Source organism: Pan troglodytes, chromosome 9 (genome assembly GCF_028858775.2).
Source record: "Pan troglodytes isolate AG18354 chromosome 9, NHGRI_mPanTro3-v2.0_pri, whole genome shotgun sequence".
NCBI lineage: Eukaryota > Metazoa > Chordata > Mammalia > Primates > Hominidae > Pan > Pan troglodytes.
Window position 1 is genome coordinate 127077442 of NC_072407.2, and position 14060 is coordinate 127091501.

Consider the following 14060-nt stretch of genomic DNA (forward strand, 5'->3'; position numbering starts at 1 on the left):
TTAAAAATCAACAACAAATACTAGCTCTCAGTTGCAATTCATTTCAAAAGCTGTAGGGCCCTGGAAGCCTTCTTTGATTCTTCCCTCTGGAGTGAATTTCCTTACTCTGACACCCAAAGCATCTGGGGAGTGACCTTCTTATTGCTGTCATCACGCTACACTTTCATCGTAGGTATTATGTGCAAGCCTTCCCTTTCTAGCAGGCTGCAAGCTCCTGGAGACCAGAGATCGTCTTATGTATTGCGGAAGCCCCTGCCTTATGTGCTGCATAGCAGGAGCTCCATACATTTTTGTTGAAAGAGTGAGTCGGTGAGTTCGCATTATAATTTTTTTATGCTCCTTCAAACATGCTCCTCTATATTTCTTTAAATTAAGGAGAGAGAGAATTGTGGGCACTCCAGCCTGTGATGAGCCATTCCCATAGATCACTCGGCCTCTCCGGAGGGACTAGACTTCTCTCCGCAGCCTCGTCTTCTTCAGTGCCTGGGTGTGTGAGTTCACCGAGACTCTCAGAAACCCTGAAGAGGGTGAAGGACTCTGGAAGTGGGGTTGGGGCAGTGGAGAGGAGATGGGCTGAGTCAGGGCCCAAGAAAGTGAACATGTCTCCATCACAGAAGAATATGGAACCCATGACACCTGAGAGTGAGCAGAGGGGAGAGGCGGGATGCAGGGGGTGTGGAAGGCAGGGTCTGATGTCCAGCTCTGTGAGGCAGAACAAGCTGCACCCCAGATGTGAGGAGCTGGTCCCCACAAGTGTCGGAAAGTGCCAGTCCTGCTCCTATGGCGCTGCGGCCAATAGCAAGACCAGGATCTCTGTCTGCTGAATCTTGGGCTGTTCCCTGCCTGAGGTGGAAACACGTTCTCTGTCTCTGTCTCTCTTTCTTGCACACACACATCCCAACACACACACCACTCTACCCCACCACACATACCCCACACCCTTTTGCTTCCTCCTTCCCTGGCTGGGCAGGATGGAACCATCTCTCACAGCTCCTTGCAGCAAGAATAGACTAGGGCCAAAGGAGAACCACCCCCTCAATCCCCTGATTCTTGAAGATGTCCCCAGTTACAAGGACAAAAAGCATGAGACCTTGATCATCACTTGTTTCCAAGTCTGTTACTTCATCACCACTGGCGTGTGGGCAGAAGATTAACTGACGTTGAGCTACAAATTGAACAAGGGAGGGACACCTTGCATATGGTCACAGGCAGATGTTATGTTTCCCATCTTTTTATTTTACATTTTAGACTCTGGGGGCACGTAATGGAGTTGATCATACTCCTCCTTATTTGATGGTGTGTTGTCATCATTGTTGATAATTTTCTGAATTCTTGTTTTCCCGAGTTCTTATTTTCCCCATCCCATTTCTGTTCTCCTTTCCCCACTAAAGGCTCTCACTCTTGATGATTTAATGTGTCTTTTAGATGGGGCTCTCTGGAATCAAGTTCTGAGATGGTAGTGACATGCAGATTTATTTGTGAGTGCCCTCAGGAGATACACTTGTACGGAAATAAGGAAGGTCAGATTGCACTGGAGGGGAAGGGGATCCCCCTGTGGTTGCAGCTGAGCTGGGCCCTTCATTGTTTTTGCACACTGAAGTAAAGGGGATCAGTGTTTCATATCTTGGAATCAGCCAGTGACCACTGGCCTTTCCCTAGGAGAAGCATAACCTTAGGCGAAGCAGTTCCTTATGGCCGAGCAATTCCCCTTAGGGACACTGCCTTGCGCCTCAGTGCAAATATTCTCAGCAGCCAAGGACTCAGGTGGATGGGCCTGAAGCAGGGCTGCGGGTCAGCACCACCTCATCCACTGTAATGTCCTTCTGATCCACCTTCTTTAAGTTTATTCTTGAGATACGTATACTGCTGCTTTGTGTCTTTTAAAAAATTCCATAATTGGTATCATGCTATAAATTTATTCTCACTCCCCCTTCCTCCCAACTCTGATTTGGAGCCCTAGCCACGTTGCTGTACATGGATCTATCACATTCCTTCATACCACTGCACAGTGTTTCATCATTTCTGTTAACTGCAATTCACCCTTCCATTCCCCTGGTGAAGAGCACCCACGTTGCCACCAATACTTTGCTACCACTATTGGCAAGGGATGAACTTTTTTGTGCTTATGTGCCAGTTTCTCTAGGGCATATAAACCCACCAAGAGACAATGCTGGGTCATAGGCTATCTGCATTTCTCCTTCCACTACGTTCTACTACACGGTGCTCCTAAATAACTGCTCCGGCGTTCACCTTCATCAGCTGTTCCTGGTGAACATCTTTGCTAGCACTCGGCATTATCAGGCTTTCTAATGTTTACTAATTTGTTAGATGTAAAGTGGGATCTTATTTTTGTTTTGCGTTTTTCATATTACTCATGAAATTAAGCATCACTTCAAATACTTATTAGGCTTTAAGACTTCCCTTTCTGTGAACTACCTAATCATATACTTTGCCCGTTTTTCTATTGTTTCCCGTCCTTTTTTTTTTTTTTTTCCTAATTTGTTGGGATTCCCTGAACAATTGCTAGTTGCAAATGTCTTCTTCCAGGCATTACCCATCTGTTAACTCTGTCGATGGTGTACTTCACTGAACAGAAATCCTTAATTTGGGTGTAAAATTCATCCATTTTTCTCTTTATGGTTTTGCTTTTGGATCTTGTTTAAAATATCTTTTCCTGCTTCAAGGTCACAATATACTATCATATATTTTCTTCTGTTAGTTTATGGCTTTGCCTTTCATATTTAGGTATTGAATCCATATAAGGTTTATTTTCATATCCAGTAATAAGATAGATATTTGAACTTATTTCATCACTTATAAAATACTTCATCTTTTCACCCTTTGATTTATGATGCCAGATTCACCATATGCCAGGTTTTCATGCACACCTAAGTCTATCTGGACTTGCACATTGTACCAGCCCGTTTATCTGTTCTGTGCCTACCACACTCTTTCAATAACTCTGTTATTGTGATATTTCTTAGTGTCTGGTATAGTCTGATCCTTTCTTTTGCTCTTCTTTTTTTTTTTTTCTTAAAAAAAAACTTAGCATTAGTTGACTTGTATTCTTCATCACCAATTTTTAAATGATTGTCAAATTCATCCCCCTCTACCCAGTCTACTGGGATTCTTATTGGAATGAATTAAATTTACATGCTATTTTGGGGGAATTGGCATTGTATAAAGTCATCCCTTTCATAATTATGAAAGATTCTTTCATTTATTCAGGTTTTCTTTTATGTCCACTAATAGGGTTTAAAATCTTTCTCCATAAAAAGTTATATATATTATTTCTTAGACTACTTCTCATATGCTTTACAATTTTGTTGCTATTGTAAATGATATGCTATTTTAGATTGAATCTTTAATTTGTCTTTACTTGTAAAAAAGGATTGTATTTCATTCTCTATTGGTAAGATAGTTTGATATTTCATGCACTAGGCTGTAGAATACCAAAATAACCCAATAGTTGAGCAGCCTCTTACCTTTTGATGTCAAAAAACCAACTACTCTGAAATTGCTGCTGCAGTCTGGGAATAACAAGTGTCTGAACTGCCTCCTAAGATGTCACTAATTTATGTTTCCATGCTATTTTTTCAAAACATGCTTACTTGGCACCAATGCACACCCCAGTCCTCTCCACTTCTGCTTCTGCTCCTTCAGAGAACTCAGCCCCTGAAACATCTGATTGAATTGTGCCTGCCTGAGTTTTACTTAAGTGGGTCCAACCTTGGATGCAAAACTGCTGATTAGAAAGTTGGGCCAGGCCAGAGCAGGAAAAACTGACAAGTGTCTTCCCCATTAAGTGATATCATTTCTGTTTCATTTCTCAAACTAACTCAGAAGGGGGTCCTGGGAGGCAAGAGAACAGAGGAAGCAGAGAGGGGGACTGGACAGAACAGAAAGGCCTATGACTAACACCTTCATGGAGCACGGATGGACAGACTGCCCAGCAGGGTCTCTGAGCTAAGCCAGGTACCAATGGGCTAAATACAGTTTCCTTCCTCTATCCTCTTCCTCCTTCTCCTCCCTGACGTCTTCTTAGGTTAACCATGATGGAGCTGACAGCTCTTTCATCTCAGTGAGTTCAAGCATGCAAATCCAAGAACAATCTGCCTCAAAGTAGACTGCTTACCCTTTATTATGATGTGATGGAAAAACACTTTTCTTAATGGTTTCTAAATGGTTAAACTTTTTGAAATAGTTATTCCACACCATTCTCTTGTTTGATCTGGAGATAATGGGTGTGGAATAACTAGTTCAAAACTAAAATTTTTTTTTTAAGACAGGGTCTTGCTCTGTCGCCCAGGCTGGAGTGCAATGGCGTGACCTCAGCTCACTGTAACCTCCACCTTCGGGGTTCAAGTGATTCTCCTGCCTCAGCCTCTTGAATAGCTGGGACTATAGGCACTGGCCACCACGCTTCGCTAATTTTTGTATTTTTAGTAGAGATGGGGTTTTGTCGTGTTGGCCAAGCTAGTCCCAAACACCTGGCCTCAAATGATCCACCTGCCTCAGCCTCCCAAAGTGCTGGGATGACAGATGTGAGCCACCATGACAGGGCTATAATCCCTGTTTTCAAGTTGACACTGAGTAAGTCACAGCCTTGCCCATGCTACCTAGTGAATTATGTGAGGATTAGTCCCCTGGGCATTCGGACCTTCTGGCTGAGTTCTTCCAGCCTCCGATTGTTTCTCATATTTGATTAACGTTCACATCGTTTTTAAAAAAGGAAGAATATTTCCCCAGACATCTAATATTGACCTACATTATTTATATCATAGTGTAACCCAAAAAGTACAAACCAAAAATAGGTATAACTTCCCAATGTTTGTAGCTCCATTATAACTAAGAATTAATTGAATACTAACAAAATTCTAAAGCAAAAAATTTTTAAGTTAACCATATTAGTCCAATTTGAACCATTACGTTGTTTTCCTGAAACGAAAGCATTGCTGTGGATGGGCCTGTGGCCATGGCTGCTCTGTGGCAGGCTGTGCCTCCGTGGGCTCGCCATTCCTCCCTAGTCCAACTCCTGCAGAACCTTCGTTTCTCTAAAACACCGTGACACCGGTGGGCCTGCCCTTGCCACAGATACATCATTGAAGGGGTGAAGCTGCCTCTGTCTTTTGCCCTTTCAAAGTTCATTCCTTCCTAAGGAAAAGGCAATTAGCAATTCTTATTAAACCTGGCTTTCCTTCATGAACCATGGTGGAATTAACCCTTTGCATCATGGGACATAATTAATCATTTCTAGATTTGGGATCTTTTTTTAAAAAGTGATCAGATATTCCTCTTTGGGCAGGGGGTGTAAAGGGGGAAGATAAATACTGAAGAATTCAATTTTGCTGTGTGAAGGCCTCGTCTCTGACAAGTAGTTAATCTATTTGTTGATACTGTGAGAGGAGAGGCTCCAGCAGGGAGAAAATTAAAAAACGCTCAGCGCCAGTTGCTACTCTGATGAATCTCATCCAATTATTTAACAGGACACTGCTTGCTGGGTGTACCTTTTTTTTATTGTTTTAATTTTATTTTGTTCTCTATTATGTGTCATATCATCATAAAAGTTTTCTGGATTAAGAAACCCTTTCAGTCTGCCCTTTTTCATTCGGCCACCATTGATTTTTTTTGCTTCTGTGTTCGTAACTGAGTTTGAAATTAATGTAGGATTATTATTGATTTATGTATTTATTTATTTTCTTTCCTCTTGGAATGTAGCATCTTAGAGGCTGGATTCTGAATAGAATTTGAAAGAGCATCCGCTGCAGGAGGAGAGTTTTAGGTTAGGGAAGTATTGTTCAGAGTTGTATGAACGGGGAAAGACTGGAGAAGAGTGTTAGTTACACTCCTCAGAAGGACTGAGGCAAGCTGCTCTCCCCGGGGAGAACATTCTTATTGGTTTAGTTTAGGCCTCGCTAGCCTCCAAGACTCGCGTGGATGTAGAAAAAAGGCAGTTTTTCCTCTGGGGGAGTCGCTCTGATCTTGCCGGATTCTGGTTCACTCCTAAAGGCACTGGCAGAGATGAAGTTTTGGCCAAGCTCCCCCATGGCCCAGTGTGCCTGCAAACGATGCTGCTCTCCTAACCCCAGCTACAGTTGGGACACACTGATCGGACCTGGGCATGGGTAAAGCTCCATGGTATGTTGTAAGTCACCGACCTCTGAGGTCTATAAGGGTTCCCTGGCCTCACCCAATTTGTGACATAAGCCTTGTGGTTATCACCCCAATCCCTTGGACCCAGGGATAGGGATGCCAGACAAAATACATGCTAGCCAGTCAAACTTGAATTTCAGATAAATGATGAATGATTTTCAAAATGTTAGTGTAGTGTATCCCGAAGATCGCAAGAGACAGATGTATGGCTCTGTTCCTCTCCACCCTGCTCTTCACACACACTCAGAGTCAGAGGCTTGCCCCCTGCTCCATTTTCCCTTGAAGCCTCTAACCTTCAGCAACCTTGATTCCTTCTTCCTTCAGTCTCCTTGCCTCCAGCCGGGAAGCCAGCCTCCCCCCTGCTCAGCACTGCTGCTGATGCTTACAGGCTAGGGGAAGGGTCCACGTGGAGGCCCTGGCCTCAGGCCCCCCGCCCCACTCCAGTTCTTGGCCCCAGCGCTGTTCTGTGTTTGAGGAGCCTGTGGGCCTTGGTCTCAGATCTTTCCACACTCCACCCCACCTTCACCCAGACAGCTGTCCCTTGGCCCGCCTGCGCACCTGCCGTGTGGTCTGGAACAGGGAGGGTGTTCCTGGAGAAAAGCCTTTGTGGGCTCTCTGAAAAGCCCAGGGTCAGGCAGAGACCCAGCATGGGTCCCAGTGCAGCCCCGCTGTGGTTCTGGAGAGGCTGTGTGGCCACTGCTTCTGGATTTCTTCATTCTCCTTCAGAGGGTCCCGTGAAGACCAAGGCATCGGCTGGTTTACCCTCACTGCTGCGTCCCTCCTTTCGCCCTCCTTCCCCACCTCAGCTACCATCTCCCTTCCTCTATCCGGGACAGGATGTAGGGTTTCCATTCCCTTGAACACACAGGTCACTGGGGCGGAGGGGAAGTCACCAAATTTAATTTAACAAAATCTTCACAACCCAACAGCTTCAGTGTAGTGTGTTCCTAAGGCGACAGAGGAACAGATAGAAGGAAGAAACGAGCGTGGGGAGAACCATTGTTATTTGGGAAAGAATTCAACCAGTTTTCACTCCCTTCCCCCTCCCCCCTGCTTTGGGCAGAATTCAGCTAGTTATTTTCCAATCCGGTTGTGTGTATAGACACACCACAGCTTCTTTGATCCCTGCCTTTCCTCCTAATAGACAAACTGCTGCCAAAGCTTCCAGCTTCTTTCTCCATGGTGACCAAGCCCCTCATTTCCATTTAATCTCAGCCTCCACCTCCCCTGTACCGCACCCCCTCCTTCATGTGGAGCTGGTTATTTCCTTTCTCTTCTCTCATTTCTCTCCCCTTCCCCCAGCAGTTCACAATCCTCTTCAAAGTTTCAGGAGTAAATATCAATGTGTCATGGTTCCTTCCTTTCTCCCCGACCTGCCTCTTTCTACTCTCTACCCCTTTTCTCTGGTGGCTCCCAAATCTTTGCTCTTCTTGGCTCTTCAAACACATTCCTCTTAGTTCCCCCTCAAACTCCCTTTCTTGCTCCAGTCTCTGGCCTAAGAGATGTGAAGATGCAGAGGAGGGAGGCAGGAGGGACGGGCCTCCCACTTCCCTACTTCCTTTCAGCAGATCCCTGAAGAAAAGAGGCGGAAGGAACTAGGAATGGGATGAATTGGGTTCTTGCCAAGGGGCCCTCCCTCCCCTCCCTCCTCTGTCTCTGGGCTCTGCCTGCACTCGGATTCACGCGGGAGAAGATGAATCTGCAGCAGCAGCCCCTGCCAGTCTCCCACAGCCAGGGTGGCCAAGCCCTCAGGGCTCTGCAGGACAATCCTCGGCGTCTGCTGCTGCTGCTGCTGCTGCTGCTGCTGGAACCTTCTCAGGGTGTCCTCTGCTGGCAGGCAGGCTTCGCACACAGGTGAGCAGAACTCACCACCAGTGAGAAAGCTGGCCGTCTCACACCTTGGCTAGTTTGTGAAACCCAACTCATTCCACCAATGTTGCCTCATGGACTGGCTTTGGAAATTCCATTAATAGCTCCTCTCTGGCCTTGAAGCCTTGCTACCCTAATCCATCAATGACCATTTCACAACCGGGGAATGACATCTGTCCATGTACTCACTTTTTATGGTCCGGTCCTTTACAGCCTACACACATTCTTCCCAAAGATCTCTTACTTGGTCCTCATGATAATGAAATTCCAACTGTGCAGAGGGAAACTGAAGCTTGCAGAAATTAAATATATTCACCAAATATCTGAACAAAGAAGTCATCGGTGGAGCCAGGGCAAGAACCCAACTCATCCCATTCCTAGTTCCTTCCGCCTCCTTTCTTCAGGGGTCTGCTGGAAGGAAGTATGGAAGCGGGAGGCCGCACACTCTGGCACAAGGCAAAGGGGTTAACAGGAGTGCGTTGACTTTAGTCCTTCTGCCAAGTCCCCTCACATCCAATTTACATTGTTATACAATGCTGATCTGTACCATTCTTGTTAATGTTTCTTTATAGATGTTTTAGTTATGTCTGTCCCATATGTGCGTCTGACTTTTTTCATAGAATCTGAGCTAGCTCCTTGCTGCACTACTACCCCGGGAATCAGAACAGGTTTCCGCATGCAGCTCTTTGGTGAGAGTGACTTAGGGCCCCTCGAGGGACATGAGAAAACGATTTCGATACCGTGAACACTGGGGCAGGTAGAAACCCAACTTATCCCAGCTTTTCCATCTTCCTGCCAGGCCCCGGCCGGGCTTCCCAGCCTCCTCGTTAGCCTCTGAAAAATTAAAGCCCCAATAATCAAATCAACCCTTGTAAATGCTCTAAAAGCCGCTCCAGAGCACCAAGGAGCCAGCAAACCCCAGACCCAAATCCATGTCAAATTTCATAGATATAATTTAAGCAGGGATCAAAACCCACACTAACCTAGTAACTAAGGCTGCTCAAAATGCACTTTATAGTCCATCTGCCTCTCTGCTTCAGGGAGTCTGTATTAAATTTATTGCAAAGTAAAACAAATAAACCCAGGCAAAGGCAAGATGGAAATCTGCATACTGTCAGAGAATTAGCAGCCCTCTCGGGTTAGGAAGGCTGCCTCTCAATTTGCATCTCTAAGGAGTTGTGACTGGGCTGGGGGGCTGGGATGGTCGGGGCAGGACGGAGACTCGGAGCAGGCCTGCCCCCTGCTGGCTGACTGTAGAACTACAACCCTCTGGCCGCGGTGGTGGGCTCTGCAGGGCTCGCCCCGCCAGCTTTTGAAAGACAATCTGCAGCTGAAATAAATGTTGAAAAGGTGTGGAATTGGAAGAGCAGGTAGTAGAAAGAGGGGAGGGAAGGGCTCTGTGGGGAAGAGATCCTCATTTCTGAACGTAAGGCTTGAGGAAGGAAGGCGGGAACTTGAAGTGGGTGGATATAGAGTTTCAGAGCTGTCTTTTCTGTTGTAGGAACAGGAGACTGCGGTGCATTTCTTGACTCCTCTTCCCCTTCTTTTCCTTCTCCCTTTCCCTTGCTCTCCATAATCACAAAACGCAGAAGACTGGAGTGCAGGCGGCAGGGGTCCTTGCATGGCACTGTTGGCTTTGCTGTGTGACCCTTGGAGAGAGCTGTGCCTGAGACCAGGGTGAGGCCTTGCTTGCAGGGCGGTGCTGGCGGGTTGGCGCCTGTGTGGCTGGAGACGGGGTGCTTCCTGAAATTCCGCTTCACCCCAGGCCTGGCCCTGCTCAGTCGGCTCACCTGTGGATAGAGAGGGCCTCTGAGGCTCCTTTCAGCATGAATATCTGAATTTGATGACTCTGGTTGAAGAGCTCAGGCATCAGTCACAGACTTTCCAGGGAAGCTCCCAGGATCCCCGATACTCTCCTAGGATATTCCCATCATACCCTTCAGCACTGGCTCCAGTGGTACCCTCTCTAGATTGAGGCTCCCCCTGACTTCTTTAGTCAGAGATGGGCTGTCTTCCTTGTACTCCTTTTATAGGTAGGTAGATAGGTAGACAGATAGATGTAGATATATTGATATACTTATAATCACGTTGTAATAATTTATTTATCAACCCCATGCCCTAGAATGCAAAGTCCTTGAGCTCCATGGACAAGGGGAAGGAGTAAGGCCTGGTGAGTGTCATGGCCAGTCTCAGTATCTACCCGCTCCCCAATTCCTGCTTTTCCCAGCCAGCACCTGAAACACAGTATGTGTCAAATGAACGAAAGAATGAATGAATAAAGAATAAAGTGGCAGGCCGGGCGCGGTGGCTCACACCTGTAATCCCAGCACTTTGGGAGGCCGAGGCGGGTGGATCATGAGGTCAGGAGATCGAGACCATCCCGGCTAACATGGTGAAACCTCGTCTCTACTAAAAACATAAAAATTAGCTGGGCGTGGTCGCACGCACCTGTAGTCCCAGCGACTCAGGAGGCTGAGGCAGGAGAATCACTTGAACCTGGGAGGCTGAGGTTGCAGTAAGCCAAGATTGCACCACTGCACTCCAGCCTGGGTGACAGAGTGAGACTCCGTCTCAAAATAAATAAATAAATAAATAAAATAAAGTGGCAGAAGATGATGAAGTTTTGGCTGCACAGTTGAGCTAGAAACCTGGCTTTGCCCTTGGCTTCCTATTGTATCCCATATTCTTTGATTACCCCCATGATAGTCCTAGCTCGTCTACCTCCTGAGTGGTCCTCAAACTCATCTGCTTCTCCTCCTTTCCCTCAAGAGGCAGCCCCGCTAAGTGTGAACAGCAGAGAACATGGGATCAGGAAGACCTCAGTTCTAGTCCTGGCACCCATGCTTCACCTAGCCAGGGGAACCTAGCCAAGCCTCAGTTTCCATCTTTTTTTTTTTTTTTTGGACAGCACAGCGTAGTGGTTAAGAGCATAGACACCCAAGCTAGACTGCCCGGGTTTTTTTTTTTTTTTTTTTTTTTTTGAGACAGGGTCTCCCTCTGTCACCCAGGCTGGAGGGCCGTGGTGCAATCTTGGCTCACTGTAACCTCCACCTTCTAGGTTCAAGTGATTCTCCTGCCTCAGCCTCCCAAGTAGCTGAGACTACAGGCACCCACCACCACGCCTGGCTAATTTTTTGTATTTTGGTAGAGATTTCACCACGTTGCCCAGGATGGTCTCGAACTTCTGAGATCAGGCAGTCTCGGCCTCCCAAAGTGTTGGGATCACAGGCGTGCACCACTGCCCCCAGCCAACTGCCTGGGTTTTAATCCTGCCTCCTCCGTTTGTTAGCCAAGCGGCCCTGGGCAAGTGACTGTTTAATCTCTCTGTGCTTCAGTTTCCTCATCCATAAACTAGAATTAATAGAATCTACTTCATAGTGTTGTTGTGAGGATTAAAAGAGCTAATACACATAAAGCCCCTAAAACAACACCTGGTACATGGTTAGTATTAACTAATGCAATAAACACTAGCAATTATTAATAAAAAGCAATGGAATTTTACAGAACTGAAGGCAAGCACCAGAAGAGGCAGTCCCAGAAGAGGCTTTGAAAGGTAAGGAGGGAGCTTATGGATGAACAAGCAAAGCATTTCCACAAGGAACACACGCAGTGATGCTGAGGAATGATGCAGCCAACCAGGTGGCAGGGAAAAGCTCACGACTTCTTGGAACCTGCAGAGCCCAAGTTGGCATTTTTTCCAGCAGAATCAGAAGCATCAATGAGGTGAGTCCGAAGTGTCGAAAAGTGGAGCAGCTTGTTCTCTGGGATCTTCAGGGTGTTTGCTTATGAAATGTCAGCCACGCTGGCTCCCCCGACCTCCTCAGCCTCATTCCACCCCCTCTTCATCTCACCCTCCAGGCTCCATCCATAAAGAAACGTGTTCAGGTCCTCTGACAGAACTTGCTCCTCTTCCCTCAGGGTCTTCACACGTGTGGGCGTCCTGCCCTGAGTACTCTTTCCTGTTTGCACCTGTTAATCCTCCCTTCAGGTCTATATTTGGATGGCAGGTTCTCTGGAAAACCTTCCATCCCCCAGTAGCCAGGGTGGGGTGGCCCTAATCTGCGCTCCCATAACACTGTGCCCTTCCCTGCTTACCCTTGTATCCGTCAGCTCCAGCTATGTAGCAAAATACCACAGACTGCGGGGCTTAAACAACAGACATTTATTTTCTTACAGTTCTGGAGGCTGGATGTTCAAGATCAACGTGTTAGCAAGGTTGGTTTCCGGGGAAGCCTCTCTGTTTGGCTTGTAGGTGGCTGCCTTCTCCCTATGCCCTCCCATGACCTCTTTGTGCACAGGTTGGGAGAATGAGGAGGAGGGAATCTCTGTTTTTTTCTCTTTTTATAAGGACACCAGTCCTATTGGATTAGACCCCCACCCTTGTAACTTTTTTAACCTTAATTACTTCCTTAAAGACCCTCTCTCTGCGGGACACGGTGGCTTACACCTGTAATCCTAGCACTTTGGGAGGCTGAGGCAGGCAGATCACTTGAGGTCGGGAGTTTGAGACCAGGCTGGCCAACCTGGTGAAACCCCGTCTCTACTAAAAACACAAAATTAGCCGGGTGTGATGGCGGGTGCCTGTAATCCCAACTACTCTGGAGGCTGAGACAGGAGAGTCACCTGAACCAGGGAGGTGGATGTTGCAGTGGGCCGAGATCACGCCATTGCACTCCAGCCTGGGCAACAAGAGTGAAACTCCATCTTAAAAAAAAAAAAAAAAAAAAAAAGAAGCCTTATCCCTAAATACAGTCACATTAGTGGTTAAGGTTTCAACATATGAATCTGGTGGGGGGTGCAATTCAATCCATAACACCCCATTAGAAGATAAATTCCATGAGGGTAGGGCCTTGTCTATGGCTATGTGTTCCCCAGCACTGAGGCCTCACCCTGTCTCCTCATGATTCTCTAATTTCTACAGAACCTGCTCATAGCAAGGGTGCCATAAATATCTGTTGGGTGAATGAATGAATGAGTCAATTACTTGTGATGATAGCAGGAGTTTGGGAAACATAAGAACTCATAATCTAGTTTTAGGTTGTCTTTTTACAGAAGAGGAAACTGAGGCATGAGGATCCTTGCTAGTTCGTGGCAGAATGAGAGTTGGCAGTCAGATTCTCTGTCCCCCCGCCCCGCTACTCTGAGTCCATGCTTTTTTCATCTGGACCAAGAGTTGTCAGATAGCTGTATAAAACTGCCGGTTAAAAAAAAAATCCTTGTCCAGAGTTTCCTTAGACAAAAAAGTCTTTGGGCTGGGGGTAGTGGCTCATGCCTGTAATCCCAGCACTTTGGGAGGCCGAGGTGGGAGGATCACTGAGGTCAGGAGTTCGAGACCAGCCTGGCCAACATGGTGAAACCCCGTCTCTACTAAAAACACAAAAATTTGCTGGACGTGGTGGCGGGCACCTGTAATTCCAGCTACTGGGGAGGCTGAGGCAGAAGAATCACTTGAACCCGGGAGGCAGAGGTTGCAGTGAGCCAAGATCGCGCCATTGCACTCCAGCCTGGGTGACAGAGTGAGACTCCATCTCAAAAAAAAAAAAAAAAAAAAAAGAAAAGAAAAGAAAAAGAAAAAGAAAAAAGAAAGAAAAGTCTTTGGTTTTTCATTGACAAGCAAATGAAACTGTCTCTCTGAGGGTCTCCTCTCATCCTAGCAACTTAGTCTGCTAGGACTAAGCAATCTGTTAAGGCACTTGAAATGTGTGTCCTCCTTCCCCTCTCGTTAGAGGCCTGGAATTTGGTCTGGGTGAGGGCAGGGATTTCCTTGCCACAGGCTTTGATTCTGAGCTGACTACCCAGGTGTGCGGCTCTTTAGAGTCCTGCCTCTCTGCTAATGGGTTTTGTTAACTGTTTGTCATTTGCTTATGCAAATCTACCTCTTTCTGCATTAAAATGAACCCAATTATAAAGTGAAATTTCACAATTAAACCACTTAGTGAAGGACATTAAGCGACCAGAAGGAATTGATTTGTAAAAACTTCAGCGATAATTACCAAATGTTTCTGAAATGTGACTAAGTTCTAGGTTTTTCTTTAAAC

General features: G+C 46.4%; 1 protein-coding gene across 3 annotated transcripts in view; it reads left to right on the forward strand.

Annotated features, from left to right (window-relative positions):
- The window catches only part of PKNOX2 (PBX/knotted 1 homeobox 2), a 320839-nt gene that overhangs the window by 20630 nt on the left and 286149 nt on the right, over nucleotides 1-14060 (forward strand). Inside the window, exons 3-4 of one of the 3 annotated variants that reach the window (XM_054661696.2) lie at nucleotides 10145-10192; nucleotides 11527-11575. The exons of 1 other annotated variant lie outside the window; for it this stretch is intronic. The gene's annotated coding sequence lies outside the window, so the exon portion shown is untranslated. Of the gene's footprint in view, nucleotides 1-10144; nucleotides 10193-11526; nucleotides 11746-14060 lie in introns of all 3 variants that reach the window. One more of the 3 variants, XM_054661694.2, reaches the window with a different exon arrangement.